Below are 19,396 nucleotides of genomic sequence, written 5' to 3' on the forward strand. Positions count from 1 at the left end.
AGGGAGTTTAGGTTTAGTTTTTTTTAAGTGGAAGCGTTTAGTTTTTTTTAGGGTTTATGTTGATTTTAAACACGGGACTAAAATGTTGCCGTTTGATGCTAACATAATAGCTTCAAAACGGTGTCGTTTGATGACCAGATTCAGGCGGTGACCCGATCCGGGGAAGGATCTGCGCATACTGGGCTAATTGGTCTATTTGCTAAATAGGTCCTTGTGTGTTTACTGAAACTGCGTTTTATTTTCTTTAATTGTTTGTAATTTGTATTTCATATTTGATATCGTATTCATTTAGATCCACGGTTAGACGGCGTCGTTTTCGCTGGTGTGAATTGAGTTTGCAAACCTGTGCGTTTAATTGCTGTTTTAGTCCCTGGGTTTTGAATCGATTACAAATATAAACCTTCAAACATTTTCATTTTAATTTAAATCTTTTTTTTTGTTACGTTTACCATTATTTTAGTATTTTCTTTAATTTTATATTTTTTCTTAATATTTGCTAGTATCCTTTTATCTTTATATTAGTTATATCTTTTACTTATCTCTTTTCATATTTATTACTAGTATGTTTCGTGATTTTAAATTTTTTATAAAAAAAATGACATTCAATTTTGTTTATTTATTTTTATTTGCGAATCAAATTCTTTGTTTTAGCGTTCTAGAGTTGTTATCATGCGTTATTTTTTAGATTTGTTATATTGTTATTAAAACGTTGTTTCATTGCAATGCATTAATGTTTTATCATGTGTTCCTATTATATAAAATTATTTTTATAATAATTTAATTTTTATAATTTATCAATGATTTCAAATTATATTCTTTGAAACTAATTCCTATATTCTATTTATTCAAAATATTCCAATATTACATTCATTCCAATGTATATTATTATATATTATTCACAATATGCTTATGAAAGATTCATTCTAAATCCATGCTTGTACGTCTTATAATATTCACTTCAAAATTCATTCAAATAAAGTTATTTTATTTAACATCATTCTTAATTTTCTTTTAAACCTACTTCCTAACTCAAATGTATCTTTGCTTTTTTAAAATCATTGTTGAGATGATATATTCTTTACCTTAATGTGTCATTTGAAATTTATTATTGATTCTTTTAATTTTCAATTGTTAATATTGGTATTTGCTTAATGTGCTTAAAATTATTATTGTTATTTTTTATTTGAATTTATCTATTGCTTGCTTAATATTTTTGTGTACGATTGGATTGCAAGTTATTCTATTACATTGTACATTTGTGTTCAATTGTACCACATTCGTTTTAAAAATAATGTTTCATTAAAGCATTAGAATCATTTTATTTCACAAATTTTCAAAAAAAGCTCTGTGTTCGCGATTCTCGAGATAATTGTGCCCTAACTTATTGGGCTTCGATTCTTCTCGTAGAACTCAAATAGCTAAGTGTTTTTTTAAACCATACAACTTCTAAACAAAGCTCTTCGGGATTTCAAAATGTTGGATCATAAGTTACTGGATCTGATGTTTTGCTACCTCGAATCAAGGATTTTTAAAATAAAGGCAATATTCGATATTTAGGAATTTTGTGAAATCGAACCCTAACTTACTGGGTTTTGATTTTTTTTTCATTTGACCCAAATAATCAGATATCCTTCTCAAATGCATAGATTTTAAAAGTCAAAAGGACAAACCTATTTTCGAAGATTGAACTATTGCACTCTAACTTACTAAGTGTGACAATTTATCTCTTTGAAATAAGTGAGCCTTATCATCCAAATCATTTTATTCAAGATAAAAGGATCGTATTTTAAAATCTTTCCGAAATTCTCGACACTAAGACATTAAACAATCAATTCGGTACCAATTTTGGGCGTTACGAGGGTGCTAACCCTTCATCGTACGTAACCGACTCCCGAACCTACTTTCTCAAAATTTGTAGACCTAAAATCGTTTTCAAGGTGATCCGATCACACCTTCAATAAAGGTCGGTGGCGACTCCCATTTTATTTTCAAACTCGATTCCCGTTTTTAAATCTAAAATTAAAGATGGTTTCGGCACGACCTTAGGACATTAAATGATCAATTAGGCACCAATTTTGGGTGTTATGAGGGTGCTAACCCTTCCTCGTACGTAACTGACTCCCGGACTCATTTTCTAAAACTCGTAGACCAAAAGCGTTTTCAAGGTGATCCGATCACACCTCAATAAAAGATCGGTGGCGACTCCAATTTTCATTTTTTTAAAAAAATAAGTCGACTCAATTTTTGTTTTCAAAAAGTGATTTCAACAATCACCTTCTACATTTATTCATTCTCGCTTAACCATAACACAAACTTAAGCATCTGAGAGCCAACTTTGGCACCCTTCATAGCTCACATTCTTTCCCTTTTGTAGATTTCATCACTTTTACAACCCGGTTGCCAGCCCAAATCCTTATTGATCTAGTCAAACATTAATAAAGTACAATACATATATAAATATAAGTTCGACCAATTACAATGTAAAATCCAACCAGTACAACGCACAACAAGAGAAGAACCGATCAAAGCCAAACCAATTTGAAAAGAATCGGACAAAATCTAAACATGACATATTCACATAGTAAGAATGAGACCCACAATTTTTTAATATCTTATATGGACAAACAAAATTTAAAAACCTATTAGAAATTTTGAGTCCTTAAATAAATAAATAAATAAATAAACCTCAGGATATATAAAACTTTCAAATATCTTACGTTGATATAAAACGCAAGTAAACAAGAAGTTTAAATTTCTAAAGGCAAAAGTAGCCTACGAAATTATGCTTTTCAATCAAAGAACCAGCAAGGGTTCCATGATTTTCGAAAAGACATTGAATTCAATTTGTAATTAAATTTCGTTGATTCACGCAGATCTTTTAAAAAAGTGATGTCCAATAAATCAGAGTTCGAATTATAAAGATAAATGTAATATCAAAGAGAGGGTGTGACCACAGAGTAATAACCAATGAACCCATAAAGGCCAAAGTGCAGTGCTGAGATTGGAGCAATGGCTGGCTTGAATTGACCATTTCATGCAATGGCAGTGGTGTATTTAAGAGTAAAAGGGGGAAGGGGGTGGTTCATGGACCACTATGACTTGCAAACTAGAGACCAATGATTTATTGCTCTCATTAAGAGTTTTGGGGCTGGCTGGCATTTGCTGTCAGTGACCATGGCCATGGAAGGATTATATTTGTTGCACATCTGATAATGAAGGATATTAAAATTTTAGAGATTTTTATATGTCAGTATTTGTGATTATTTTGTTTCAATAAATAATTATTTTTTAAAAATGTTAGTTTGTTTTGATATATAAGTTTGTTATAAAAAAATTAGGTTATTAAAGTTTCATACCTAAAAAATAATGATAAAAAATGAATATTGATATTAAAAATAAATATATAAAAAATTGCAATATGGATATCATAAATTTGTTAAAATATTAAATATTTTTAATAATGTAAAAACATGATGATAAATTTAGCCATTAATGTTCACATCTTTTGTCAATTTGACCATTATTTTTTTAAGCTAAATTTAGTCCCCCAACCTTTTGAAAAAGTCAAATTTGGCCATCAACCTTTCAAAAAAGAGTTGAATCATTATTTTTTTAATGAAAATACTGACTAAAATATTAAAATTTTAAACATTATAGCATGCATGACAATCCACATGTACTTATTTTTTTAATATTTATATATATATATACTTTTTTGAATATTTTATAATTTTAAAAATTATTTCTTGATGTGACCATATAAGACAAATAATACTATGCCAACCACACCAACGTTGTTAAAAAAATTACAGCATGTTTGGTTGGGGGTTTATGAATAGATTCCAACCCAATTCAGCGGGCCCACCAACAAACATTATTTTGGTTGACTGTAATGGTATTACGAGCCTGAATTGATTCAAGGTCTATTCCAAGAATTGGCTGAATAGCCATTCCCTTCTCTCACCACTGAATCATCATTCAACACTTGGAATAAGAATTTTTTTTCCCAATTTCAATTTTTGCCCTCACCTCTGCCGAAAGAAGGAAGAAACTGTAACTTTCTTTTCTTCCCATCTCTACGTTTCCTTTTTTTTTCCCTTCGATTACAGAGGAGACTAAGTCAATATATTGAAGCTTCATTCCTTTTCAGTCAATAAAACCCTTTGGTTGCAGAGTTGCAACCCTTTTTTTCCTCTTTTTTTTTTTGCTTTTTCACTGCATTTCTGATTTCCCCTATTTGATTTCATTGCTTTGATTTCACAAATGCTAGAAAGATAACAAGGGGAGTTGTTGTTAAGTGAAGATGGAAGACTGGGGTAAGTTTTAATTTTCTCCCGAATTTGTTGTTAATTCCTAGGGCTTTGATTGATAAGTGATTCTATTTTCTTTTTCATGTTTTATTATGTGTGAACTTGAATGTGGGAAATTTCTTTTTTTAGAGCTAAATGTTTATTGGGTTTATTGAAATTTAGGGTTTTTACTTGATTTTTGATTTTGGATTTTATGAGGTTGAGTTGAGATGTTTCAAAGGTGTTTGCTTTGAGTTTCTTGGGAAATCGGCTATGGTGTTACCAGACCAAAAAGAAAAATTTAGGGTTTTTTTCTCTTTCGATTAAAAAGAAAAATTGCATGTAGTGGAAGATCAGTAATTGTGGCAACATCCTGGGAATCTAGTCTTGGCTTCAATTGCTGGGATTCACTAGTTCTTTTCTTGAAACATTACCTGATGGTAGCCTCGTAATTTTGTATAGGAGTTTTAAAGTGTAAAGAGACCTTAAAGCAGATTCATTTCTATTATGTATTTCATATGTTTTTAAGTTGTTAATAAGTGCTAAAGATTATGGTTTGTTTCCAATCTTAGTTGGAGAACCTATTGCATTATGTCATTTTTTTTATTCTTGGTTTTCTTTTCTTGAAACCCCCCTTTTCTTTTTGGCTCAAGAAGTTGTATGTTATTGTTGTAGAGGATGAGATTCCACCTCTTCCTACAAAGGAACAACTTAAAAGCAAATGGGATGATGAAGATATTGATGACTCTGATATCAAGGAATCATGGGAGGATGAAGAGGAACTTGCTCCGCCTCCGGTATTATGGGCTTCATTGTAACTTGTATTAGTTACGTTTACTAGTATTTTGTTGTCGGGGCTCTTTGGTCCTATGAATCTTTTTATTGCTTCTTAAAATTCTATACTAGAAAACATGTTCAAAATTGCAACCTTTTAAACCACCTAAATATAGGCAAGAAAAATCTGGTTACAAGTGTTGAGCATGGTGTATGGATTTGCTTGTGTTATTCTGAAAGTTATTAGTTCTTTCTGGATTGGTCCTGATTTGATTTTTGATACATGTATCTCCTAGCATTATCAAATGGATAAATCGTATCTAATCTTGATTTAGCAACCTGATTTATAACTTAAATTTGGTAATTCAAACTCTATTAAGATATGCCTCATTCTCGATGTGATAAGAATATAACTTAAATTTGGTAATTCAAACTCTATTAAGATGTGCCTCATTCCTGATGTGATAAGAATATCTCCATGTGATCCATTACCATCCTACTGTTAAGAAATTTGATTTGTGATTAATTGTGATTCATGTCTTCTATCCTTACCATTTGGATCTAAAACCAAGTAGATAGAGCGTCTCCCTGTATCTATTTTTTATGGTGCCATAAGATTTGCTCTGAGGCTAATTACAGTGTCTTTTATAACAATTTTGTGGATATTGACAGAATCATAGTGTTTTCGTAAATCTTTTGTTATAAAATCATTGGCATGAATATCTTATTACTGCTAGAACTTAAATTTGCTGACTTCTATTTAGAACTATTTCGTTGTAGTTTGTTTCTAAATTAGCTGAAGTCTTATTATTATCCTCCACCCATTTTTTATTTTTGTGTGTGTATATATATGTGTATATATCTAAAGGTGATTTTATTTTCTTCATTGTTTTTTTATCAGTAAGGTACCATGATCTAACATTTTGCTTTCTATTATAGGCTTGTGGAAGAAGTCGATTCATGTTTCTGATGTGGGGTTTTGGCATGATGTAGAGGCCAATAGGATTGAAGGCCATGGGGAGTATGGAAAGTGATTCAGATTGAAGATACATCAATGGCAGTAGCAGGACCCTTTTTCTTTTGATATTTTTGGGGGAAGATTTTTGGAATTGGTGTTAACAAGTTGGGGAAAAATATAGAGAAGTTAAAATAAGTCTACTTGCTCGGGTTTGTTTGGTTTATAGATGTTTGATATTTTTCATATATAAAAAAATGAGAATGATTATTGTTTTTGGATCAATATTTGTAATATTGGCAACTATGATCCATGAGATTATGTTATGATTTTTATTAATTCATATTTTAATAATAATTATATTCAGAATGTTACTAAATTATATATTTTCATTTTTATTAAATTATATTTGGTAATAATTATATTAAAATATGACTAAATTATTTATTATTAAATTTAATAATAATCCTAGTAAAATTTAATAACAAAAATTAACTTAAAAATTCTACTAAGGGTATTTTGGCCATTTTAGTTTTTTTTTCTTATGCTATTACAACATCATCCTATTCAACCAAACACAAGAATACTATTACAGTTCTATTTCATTCCATTCAACTAAACAATTGAATTACTGATTATAGCTCTATTCCATTATAGTTTTATTCCATTACAACGCTATTCCATTACAGCTCTATTCCATTACAGCGAACTAAACGTGGTGTTAATGTTTTATTTAGCATTTTCGTTTAAAAAAAAGTAATTTGACTCTTTTGAAAGGTTGAGGGACAAAATTAGCTAAAAAAAATGAATAATGGTCAATTTGATAAAAGATATAAACGTTGAGAGCTAAATTTATGATTATGCCTAATATAAAATATAAAAGTATACATTAAAATTAAATAAAATGATATTTTAAAATTTAAGTTGTTTATTTTATAATGATATGTTATGTGGTAAATGAAATAAAATTAGAAGAAATTTTATAAAACCACATGTTTAGGTGGAATATGAATAGATAATTTCCCTTTTCAAAAATTGTAATCAAAATTCTGAAATTCTTCCTTATTTTTACTAAAACAAATAAGATCATTTTGAAAATTGAAAACATTAGCAGTAATGAAATTTTTTTGTCTAAACAAATAATTTATTTTTATTAGGTGATACCGTTGATTCACTTGGGTTAGGTTTGATAATTAAAAATTTTCGATTATGTTTGATAATCTTATTAACTTTTTATTTAATATAGATTTTTTAACAAAAAAGTGTCAAAAAAATATTAAATTAATATTATTTTTGAAATAAACTATTTCCTTATTTTATTAACAATGAAAATATGTAAATCATAATATTTTACTTTTGTCAAAAACTATTCAAAATAAAATAAATAATACCATATTAATAATATCAAAATTATGAAATAATGAATTTTCAAAAATCAAAATTTCTTATTAAGCAAAATAAAAATATTCAATGCTTAATTTTTACTAATGTATCAAACAATCAAAATCTCTCTCCTCTAAGATTTTCCCTAAAAACAGGATATAAACCAAGCAATAAACTTGTTCACACTCTCAATGCACTCTCAATTATAAGTTCCTTAATGAATGGATAGATGTTAAAACTCTTTGTACATAATCTATAAAAGTTTCCTTATTATATAGTGATTTCAACTTATTAACATACTAGATCAATTACAATTAATCTCCCCGTATAAAAATGCAACTAAAACAACATATACAATATAATGATGTCTAAGATAATATGGAGATGTAAGAAATAAGTTTTCAAGGTGTCTAGATCCAATCTCCTTATTAAAAGGGATTCAATTGCTTGATTCGATCAAATCTACTTAAATCTAAAGCTTTAATGAATATATCAGTTAATTTATTTTTTGTAGGTACATACCTTAGCTCAACAATGTCATTCTCTAATTCACTAATGAAATGATGCTTGATATCAATGTGTTTCTTCATTATGTGCATCATAAGATTCATTAAAATACTGATGGCATTTGAATTGCCACAATAGGCAGTGGCTAATGGTAAAACCACTCTGAAATCTTCCCTTGTCTACTCCATCTAAAGAGGTTTAGCACAACAACTCCTTGGAAGATTCTAGTCTACTTTTACTTTTGACAAAGAAATGGATGTTTGTTTCTTACTGTACCAAGACACAAGATTCAATTCCAAGTAAAAACATCCTCCATAAGTGTTTTCGCGATCATATACATTATTTACCTAGTCAACATCACTGTATGCCACAAGACCCATTATGCCATCTTTCGAGAGCCAAATTCCCAAGTCAATAGTTTCATTGGCATATTTCATTATCCTTTTAATTGCATTGACATGATACTCTTTGGGGTTTGATTGGTATCTGACACAAATACCTACACTGAAGCATAAAGCCAATCTGCTGGTAGTCAAGTATAAAAAGTGTCACACCACAAAAACTGGGTTAGAATAAAAAAACTGGGTTAGAATAATTTAGTTTGTGAAAATCGAAAGTGGTCACACCTTGATTTTTAAGGTTATAAATTGTAAGTTTGAAACGGATATCGAAATTAGGGTCATAAATAATTAATTAATGTATTAAAATAATATAATCAAGTATTATTATATTAATTAATCTAAATTGAAACTTGATTGCGAGGATTAATTTGAAAGTAGTGTGTTTTAATTGAGTTAGAACCTAATTGGAAAAGGGGTTAAATGAATTAAAATATTAATACTGAGACTTGACTATGAGTATTAATTATCATATATAAACTAGCATAGGAATGTGTCAAAAACTATAAAGTTAAATAAGTTAATAAGAAAAAAAAATTGAGTAAATGTGTAAGCTAATAAAAAATATGTAAGTTGAGCTCGAAATTAATATATACAATTAAGTGACTAAAAAAAACGTAGCTTGAATGGTTAAGTGTTAACATCCTTTCCTAGAAAGTTTAGGTTCAAACCCCATACCTCCCTTTTCTTTTCCTTTTAATTTTCAACAACTTATGACAAAAACCACACTAAAATAAATACTATAGGGGGTAAATTTTGAATAAGAAATAGGCTTAGGCCTAATTGTAACAACTCACTTTCAGTGGTTTCGGGACCAAAATTTTGACAAACGAGACAATAAATATTATTTATTCAATATTTACGAGTATTTATTATAGTCCTAATGAAGTTTGGTTAAGAAATTTCAATGTTTAAATAGTTTATTAAGTAAAAAGAACTAAATCGTAAAATCTAAAAAGTTAGTTACTGTTAGATAAATGGGTTAAATACCTATGGAATGTAAATTAACGGACTTAATGCGTAAATAAACCATATAATTAGATAGTGGACAATTATGGACAAGGTTTGTTGAAATTTAAGTTAATTTAATACGGACAAAATGGTAAATAGGTAATTAATATGAGAAAAACAAAAAGGAAATGAGCTATCATCTTCATCCTTCATATTTCCCATAGTCGAATCCTCCGTTACAGAACTTAGATAGCTTCGGTCAACTCTTGTTCATGCGTGTAAGTGATTTTTTATTCAGTTTTTAATGATTTTTATGCTTTTGAGATCAATTTTAAGTAATCTAGCTAGACTGGGAGTTAATTTATGAAATTTTTAAAATTTTAGGGACTTACCATGAATTATTGAAGTGTTTTTGTGAACCTATTTGATAGATTCAAGAGAATGATAGCTTAATAGGATTACTTTGTTAAGTGTTTTTAGTAATTTAATAGTTAAAGTAGTAAAGCTTCATGGAATTTTTGTAAAAACATGATAACATGGGCTGTAGAGAGTCCCTAGGAAGTTTTGCTAGCATGAATGGTGATTAGAAATAGTTAATCTGCAAGTTTCGGGTTTAGGGACTAAATTGCATAAAGGGTAAAATGTTGGGGTAATTTTGTAAATTGATAATAAAAAGGCCTATAAGTATAAATTTGATTATTTGATCTATTTGAATTATTTAATTGAATGAAAATCAAGAAAAGAATAAATAGGACTTGAATCATGGAAAAGTTAAAGCAGCGGATTAGTTGGTGACTTTGCACTTGTAACTATTTTTGTTACGGTAAGTTTGAATATTGATTAAGTTGGTTAATTATTATTTTGGTTGAATTATTGATTAATGTTGTGCTTTATATAACTTTAATTGATTGATAAATGTTAACTAGTGAATTGGATTAGATTATAATGTTAATCAAATTGATGATTATGTTTGAAATATGAGTTGCATATATGTATATTTAACAAGGTATAATAGAATGAAGATAAATAATTTGAGTATGTAATGTGTCCCGTTTGAACCTAGTGAATACTTAGGATACAAATAACATGTCATTAGGGGTTATACAGTTCCGGGTGCTAGTCCTGGATGTCCTACCGATGGCTGAGGTTCTGTATTTTTTGAGGATTCTCCACAGCTTGTGAGAGCAGACCCATTTGACAGCTCGTGTAAGCATTATAGATACGGTTACAATTACAGATACAGACCCACTTTGTGTGAGCATGTTTCCCGTGTATCGTACGTTGTGTCATTTGGTTCAGCGGGTAAATAAAGCTTAATCGAATAATTGTAATTACAGGATATGTTATGTAACCTTAATAAATGAAATGGAAAGGGTTGTATAAATTCTTGAAATATATGAATGTTACATATTAGAAGTGTGATGAACGTAATGTATGTGGATATGTTCTAAATATATGTTTCATGAAATGGATAGATTTTATGTTTCATTATTGAACTCACTAACTTGTGAGATTTGTGTTGTAATTAGGAAATGAATAATCACATGAGCATGTCAATGGAATTATGCATGAATTATAAAAATTGAGCTTGTTTGGTAAGTTTAAGTTTAATATTTATACGAGCTTACTAAGCATTAGTTGCTTATGTTAGTTGTTTTTCTTTTCTTGTACATCATCAAAAAGCTCAAACGATTAGAACCTAGTCGTAGCACATACACACTATCCGTCTATAATTTTGGTAGATGTTTTGGTTATTTTGGTGATGGTTATAAATGGAATGTACTAGGAGCTTTTATGTTATTTTGCAAATATGATGTGGTTTGAACTCACTTCTAACTTACTTGTATATATATGACATTGGTTTTTGGCCACTTTGTTTATGTCTTTTGAAAGTAAATAGGATATGGTGGAATGGAATATGAATGGTATGGTTAAATTGGTATGTTTGATATATGTTTAAGGTATGAACTTGTAGCATTGAAATTGAATTAATTTGGTGTATGATTTGTGGTGTCAAATGATGACATATTGGTTAGGCACTTAGGTTGAATGATTTACTATGTTTTAGGCTTAATTATAAGTATTTGAAAGCATATTTATGGTTGATTTGGTTTTGGCTTGGAACCTAAGGAATTGATGTTGTTTTGCCTTGTTTTGGAAGCAATTTTTGAAGCACATGGCCTAGGAAACGGGCTATCACACAACCATGTGCCACACACGGTCACACCCCACAGCCATGTGAGATTTTGATTTTAGGTGTAGGTTTGCCCACAAGATCACACAGAAAGTTACACGGTCTGACAACATGGCCGTGTGACCTCATTTCGAATACTCACACGATTTGGGATACGGCCTTCAACACGACTGTGTGACCCTATTTCAATTTGTACACGAGCAGGCACATGGGCTGTGACACGACCGTGTGACCCATAATTTGAATTGTACACGGTTTGGCCACACGGCCATGTTTCCGAGCCACGCGGTTTAGGCTCTGTTACACGGCCTGGCCACACAGTAGTGTGACCTCTATTTCCAAAATTTTCAAGTTTTTTCATATTTTTCTGAGTTGATTCAAATTGGTCACTAATTGCTCTCAAACTATTTTTAAAGCCCCGTAAACTCGATTTAAGGTCTGTAAGTGTAAATATGCCATGAATGATATGTAGTTCGAATATTTGGTATTTAAATTAAAATTTGAAAGGTTTTATGTTCCCATTTGTTTCGTTATGTGTCGTAATACTTTGAAACTCTAATTCAATGATGAAGACGAGTTAGGGGTGTTACACTAATGGTTATCAAACTAAAACCCTATTTAAAGGTCCTAGGTTTGAGTCTCTTCTTCCTTTTTTATTTCATAATTTCATCAAAAACGCCCTAAAAACATATCAATATAATTAAGCGTCCAAAATAAAAAAGAAATGGGCAATAGCCCAATGGTTAAGGTGTTAGCCCCCTTAAATGACCAAGGTTTGAGCCTCATCATTCCCTTTAATTTTAATTTCAAATTTCGGCAAAGTCTTGGGAAAATTACAGGTGACGCCCCTAGGGTTATTGGCACAATTCTTTCCTAATTAGAATTCATATCTTACCCTTTCTCAAATTTCATATAGAACTAGAATTCTACCATCTTTTTATCTTCTTTTCCTAATTAGAATTTCAATTTTCCCTTTTTCAAATCCTAGTAGAATTTACCTTGAATCTTTTTATTTATTCTCGTTTTATTTTCTTTTTATTTTCTTTACACCATATTTTCATCTTTCTTGCTATTGATTATTTTGTTTTCCCGGATTAAAATATCCTCCATTCAATCATTTTTCTCTCGGATTTGTGATTGACATCAATAACATCTCTATTCTTGCCAAGAATCGGTAATTATATCTTGTTTTCAAGGTTTAAATCTCAAATTTTTATAATATTATTATTACTAAATATTTTATGGTTCTTGAAAATCTTTTCGATAATCTCAATAAATCTTGAAATCAAACGTTAACTCGTGTGAGATTTTTGGTTGAATGACCCGTTTTAGGTACCTCGGATCAAATTTGAAGGTGAGGAACATCGTTCGAGATTCCGATGACAGGTATGTGTTCTTTTACAAGTGAATTAGGGCAAATCGTGTCTAGGATAGGGCTACACAGGTGTGCAAGCCATACGTGTGGACCACACGGCCATGTCCCTTGAAACCCTAGGTTTTTCTATTCTCACATGGCCTAGGACCCTTCACACGGCTTGCCACATGACCGTATCTCCCCTATAGGTTTATTTTGTAAATACTACATGGCCACAGTCTTTCACACGACCATGTAACCCCTCCACACAGTCCAGGGCTACCCACACGATCCACTCACATAGCCATGTGTCTCATGTATCTCAGATTTTACAATATCTGCCTAAAATTTTATGTTTTATTCAGTTTAGTCCCCAAATGATTTCTAAACTATTTTTATACTTTAATTTATTTAATTATCCCCTGATGATATGAATTATGTTAGAATCCATGATTTGATAGACTAATTTAGTATGATATCTATATATATTTGCATGAATTGAAAACATTAAATATATTTCTATTATTTTGGAGTTTGTGATCGTATGTATGGTAGGCCTTATATCACCGTTAAATCGAACACACAAAAAAGCATGATTTTTGCTACTTAACTGAACTATCACAAGAATATTAATTGTTAATGAATTGAACCATTCTGAGAATACTGTTTGCGACTATGTTGTTCTGTTAAAATCATATTAAATGCTACTGTATTGATCTGTTGAGCATGCCATATTCCAGTGCATTGGGTGGGACATTATGAATGGAGGAAGTATTGGCAGCTTATCTGCATTTTATTTCAATGTGTACTCACAGCCACAGGCAGATTCCATCTGCGACATTCTTGTTGTGTACTCACAGCCAAAAGCAGATTCCACTAGGTTAGGACGCAGACGTAGCATCCGAAGGGTCTCGACTTGGCTTTCTGGATATTACGCCACATGGGCTTTTCAAGTACCCTACCACAAAGCCTTTACGGTGACTCGCCACAAAGGCTTTACAGATGGCTAGTACAAAGGCTTCACATAAACTATCGTGTTTGACGATATAGATTTGTCTAAACTCATCACCTAAAGTTTTACCCATCATTTCCCCCGAGACACGTAGAAACCCTAGTAAATAATTACAGCTCATCCTCAATTTCTAGAATATGCCATGGCTATGGTGTTATCACATAATTGCCACACTAGCCTTTTCTCGTGTTTACTATCTCGGTGGTCCTTGGGTTTACGATTCCGGTAGACTACATTTCGCCACTAGCCTTTGTGTTTACTGTCCCAATGGACATCATCAAATCACCACCAAGGGGTCCATTATCGTATCACATACTTTCTTGTCACTCCGTCTAAACTCCCTTTTCCCCAACCATACATGGTCTTACATTTCTCAATTGACATAATGGATGCATTTACACAGATTTCACTCATAATCTTAACAGAATCATACTTTGTAACGCATAATTTGCCATACATGCTTACCACACGTTGTCATATTCATGCAGCGTATCGTACACTTTAGTACATACATACAAATGTTTCACAAAAAACACACACAACCATACATACATACAACAACTTCTCAAGAAGATATTCGCATATATATGAATATCAACCGTACAAGGAATCATCATAATATAGTGTATAGAAGCTAGGCCTAGAGACTCACCAAAGACCTATCTTTACTTCGACCTAGGGTTTCTGCTTTGATTGTCCTTCCCAATCTAGTAGCAGCAATTACTTACAAGATCATGGAATTTCCATTAAAATCCCCATTTATAGATAGTTTACTAATGTTTCAACTACGCGCGGCCCCTATGCAGGACCCTTCACTCACACCCTATTGTTCTTACACCTTTTAACATTCTTCCTCAATAAAACTCATAATATACATGGCTATAAAACTTACCAAGATGTTGAATCATCTATTGATTAAACGAGGTCTTAACTCTATCTTAACGAAGAAGAAATGAACATTTAGGTTGGAAAGAAGAACCAGAACATAAAGTAAAAAGTAAAGTCATCTGGAACGTCTTCTACCTTAGTAGATTAAACTCCATGTCCCCCTACTGTGGACTTTGGCAAGTGACAATGCTTACCTTGCCCAAATCTTCTAATCTCCCACAAAAAATCTAGAGAAAGGTAAATAGAATCCAACGAAGGTCTTCATTACTGTTTAACCAATCATGGGGAGGGTCAAATCAATTCAACTAACTCCTAACTAATCTCATCATGAGAACCAACTTGAACAGTGCTCAAGCAAACCAAGTGCACTATACTTTGACAATGACTTGTGTATGGTGTGGTCCTAAAGACAATTAAGTTTCCTCCAGCTTCCTCAAACACTTGATAGGCTCTTTGTCCTCAGCCAACACTTTGGGCGTACTCTTTCTTGGGTGTAATCTTTTTTTACTTGAAGATGCCCTGTAATTAAATCCTTAGATACCGCTAATAGATGAATACTTTAATGCTCGTATGTGACAATACTCTAACTCACCATCAAGCCAACAGGGTGGTAGATTATGCTACCATAATGCCAAATCAGTTTACATACATACCTTACCTTTTTGGATCCGCCACTTTTGGGGTGTGACAATTCTGAAGTGGGAAGATTCTACGAAACTATCTTGTGGCGTACAAGTCCGCAAGGAATGAGGTGCTTATGTATCTACCAAATTCTTATTCAAGTCAACAAGTGAGAATGCCAGTAAATGGGTCTACCTCAGAAGCAGGGTTTAAACACAAGCTAAGTCATAAGGAGAAATTTTTTAGGGTAATACAATAAGTCTATATAGAGCTTGGTAAGAATACGTAATTGTGACGAGACATCTGATAGTTCGTCATTAGGAGTCACTAATCTGTATATTCATGTAAACGGTTGACACTATAGACATCTGAGATGATCTTAGACTGGAACAAGTCCCAGAAAAATATTATTTGGAAAAATACACCCATGACTAAATTGGTGAACGTGTCCACCAATGGTGAGCTCAGAGAATGCAAGACACTGACTACACCAAAAAATTTGTGGAGCTTCCAATGATACACAGAAAGTTTAAATTTTGTGCTTTTACTCTTATTCTTGGAAAATATAGATTCTTTATGATGTACTGCTGCATAGAGTCTCACTAAGTTCATTATGAACTTACGATTGTACTGCCTTGTATGCAGGAACACGGATTGTCGTGGCTTTTTGGGAAAGGACCAAGCCAGACACCATCAAATTCACACATTGGGCATTGAAGTTGTTTCATGTGTATAGAGGGGGTACCCTTAAAGGCTAAGCCTTAGGGGTTGGACTAGTATATGGCTTCGAATTAAGTTTGAAGTCGTAGTAGTGTAATATTAGGGCCTAGTATAGCAAATTGATTGTAAAATCTTAAGTACTTTAATAATAGGCAATTTGTTTAAAGTTATTCTTTGAAACTTGCTGTTAATCAAGATATTGAAATAAATTGTATAGTAAAGGTGGTCCATAATTTATTGTTGTCTAAACTTCTAATTAAAATAAGTTCGAAAGACGAATTTTGTAACTTAGGTTAATCGTGACACTTGGTACCTGGACCCAGTGACCGGGTTGGGTTAGGGTGTTACAAATTCAAACTTTGGTGCTTTTCCTGTAGTTGTCTTAATAATAGGAACCTCCTATCAAGTTTGTACAATATGTCATGCCTTTCCATCTAAAGACTTGATGAACACCTTTATTCTTGCCTTCCAATAATCATAGTTGGATCCATCTAACATAAGGGGACGAGGCATAGATAATCCTTCCATTTTTAACAATTATTGACACTAGGAACACTACTTGATTTGATTAAGTGGATAATGCCTATACCAATTTGAAAAGATAAAACGATAATTGCAAGAATAGAGGAGTAATAACACAAGCAGTGGGCACTAGGAGTGTAACTACAATAAACAAAAATGAACAAAAGGAGGTTGTTTACATAGTTCGATTTCCCTACATCTACAAGGCCTTGCCTAAAGAGGTAATCCACTATCTTTCAAGCTTGTATAAGTGATTTAAGTTCTAACATAACCCAGTTTAACAACCTCACCCTTGTACATAAAGATATAGATATCTCTCATTTAAGTTTTCCCCTAAAAACTTTGGGTATAAACCAATCAATAAATGTGTTTATGATCTCAATGCACTCTCAATTACAAGTTTCTTAATGAATGGATAGGTGCTAAAACTCTTAGTACATAACCTATACAAGTCTCCTCATTATATAGTGATTTCGACTTGCTAACATACTAGATCAATTACAATCAACCTTTCCATATACAAATGCAACTAAAACAACATATACAATATAATAATAAAGTCTAAGATATTTTGGAGATGTAAGAGATAAGTCTTCAATCTCCTTATTAAAGGGGATCTAATTCAATCCAATATTCAATATATGTTGCTTCAAGTGGATTGATCTTCAAATATGGGCTATCATACGTCTAAGATATCAACAACAATCATAGTCTAAGAATTTTGTTCCAAAAGATTACCAACATCCACTATAGCAAGTTATAAAAATATCCTGTCCAATGATAGTTGTAGTGGCCACCGCTTGTGGCACTACGTGAGCCAGTGCTCAAACTTGCCTCATCATAAGTTTTAATAATTATATTATAAATAAATAGAATAAAAACACAAATAATAATTAATTATATAATAATTACACAATAAACGAGCTTTAAATGCTTTATCAAATGAATTTGTTCATGAATATAAAAGAACCAAATAAGTGGTTTGTTTTTTATTAATAAACGAGCCTCAAATTTTTACTAATGCCTGTTTATTTAGCCTAACAAACAAATAAATATCAAATTGTTCATTAAACGCTCTATTCATTTATAGCCCTAGTCCAACACTAATAACAAATAAAAATGTATTATATTAAGATTTAAGAATCCATAATGCCATAATTTTTTTTCAGTTCTCTAAAATTAATCTTAATTTTGCCAAGGTTTTCCATCATTAGGGAATTAAGAATACACATTTGAAGGGAAAAAGGAAAGAAAGTTGTAGAAAGATATCCTATTCTTTAAAAAAAAGTATCAAGGTTTTTTTAGAAAAAAATTTAACAATTGGGGCTTTATATTTAGGTGTAAAGATAAAATCAGCCTCTAATGTTTAATCATTTTTTTTATTTTGGCCTTCAACTTTTAAAATTTATGAAAAATTTGATCGAAATGCTAAATTTTTAACGACATTGGCAAGGTTTTCCATCATTAGGGAATTAAGAATACACATTTGAAGGGAAAAAGGAAAGAAAGTTGTAGAAAGATATTCTATTCTTTAAAAAAAAGTATCAGAGTTTTTTTAGAAAAAATTTAACAATTGGGGCTTTATATTTAGGTATAAAGATAAAAATCAGACCCTAATGTTTAATCATTTTTTTCATTTTGGCCCCCAACTTTTAAAATTTACGAAAAATTTGATTGAAATGCTAAATTTTTAACGACATTGGCAAGGTTTTCCATCACTAGGGAATTAAGAATACACATTTGAAGGGAAAAATGAAATAAAGTTGTAGAAAGATATTCTATTCTTTAAAAAAAAGTATCAGAGTTTTTTTAGAAAAAATTTAACAATTGGGGCTTTATATTTAGGTGTAAAGATAAAATCAGCCCCTAATGTTTAATCATTTTTTTTTTCATTTTGGTCCCCAACTTTTAAAATTTACGAAAATTTTGATTGAAATTCTAAATTTTTAACGACATTGGCAAGCTTTTCCATCATTAGGGAATTAAGAATACACATTTGAAGGGAAAAAGGAAAGAAAGTTGTAGAAAGATATTCTATTCTTTTAAAAAAAGTATCCGAGTTTTTTTAGAAAAAAATTTAACAATTGGGGCTTTATATTTAGGTATAAAGATAAAATCAGCCCCTAATGTTTAATCATTTTTTTTTCATTTTGGCCCTCATCTTTAAAATTTACGAAAAATTTGATTGAAATGCTAAATTTTTAACGACATTGGCAAGGTTTTCCATCATTGGGGAATTAAGAATACACATTTGAAGGGAAAAAAGAAAGAAAGTTGTAGAAAGATATTCTATTCTTTAAAAAAGGTATCGGAGTTTTTTTGAAAATTTTTTTAACAATTGGGCCTTTATATTTAGGCATGAAGGTAAATTTAGCCCCTAATGTTTAAACATTTTTCATTTTGGCCCTTATTTTTTTAGGTTATTTTGGCCCTCAACCTTTAAAATTTACGGAAATTTTGATTGAAATGCTAAATTTTTAACGACATTGGCAAGGTTAAAAAATAATAATAAATATTTAAAAATTTAAAAAAAATCATAAAAACTTTTAGAAAATTTATCCATGTTAACATTGAAGTATAAAAAAATGCCACGTGAGTTGCTATGTCAATGCCATTAAAATTTTAACAATTCAATCAGTTTTTCTGACTAAGTTTTAAAAGTTGAAGACCTAAAAAAAAAAGAAAACTAAAATAATAAAATGAATAAACATTAGGGGCTAAAATTATATTTATGCAATATGTTTAAGATGAGAAATGGTTTTACCTTCTAGGATATCCTTTGAGGAATTGAAATTTGATTGATATTAAAATTCAAAGCAATTTTGGTT

The 19,396-nt window shown here is 30.9% G+C and overlaps 1 long non-coding RNA gene across 1 annotated transcript; it reads left to right on the forward strand.

Annotated features, from left to right (window-relative positions):
- The first annotated feature begins 3,862 nt into the window (after positions 1-3,862).
- Positions 3,863-6,397, forward strand: LOC107954086 (uncharacterized). The gene is made up of 3 exons (XR_001699408.2): positions 3,863-4,316; positions 4,965-5,086; positions 6,003-6,397. It is a non-coding gene; the product is annotated as an uncharacterized lncRNA (long non-coding RNA).
- The last annotated feature ends 12,999 nt before the right edge of the window (positions 6,398-19,396 follow it).

The sequence above is a fragment of the Gossypium hirsutum genome, chromosome D07, assembly GCF_007990345.1.
Source record: "Gossypium hirsutum isolate 1008001.06 chromosome D07, Gossypium_hirsutum_v2.1, whole genome shotgun sequence".
NCBI classification, from domain to species: domain Eukaryota; kingdom Viridiplantae; phylum Streptophyta; class Magnoliopsida; order Malvales; family Malvaceae; genus Gossypium; species Gossypium hirsutum.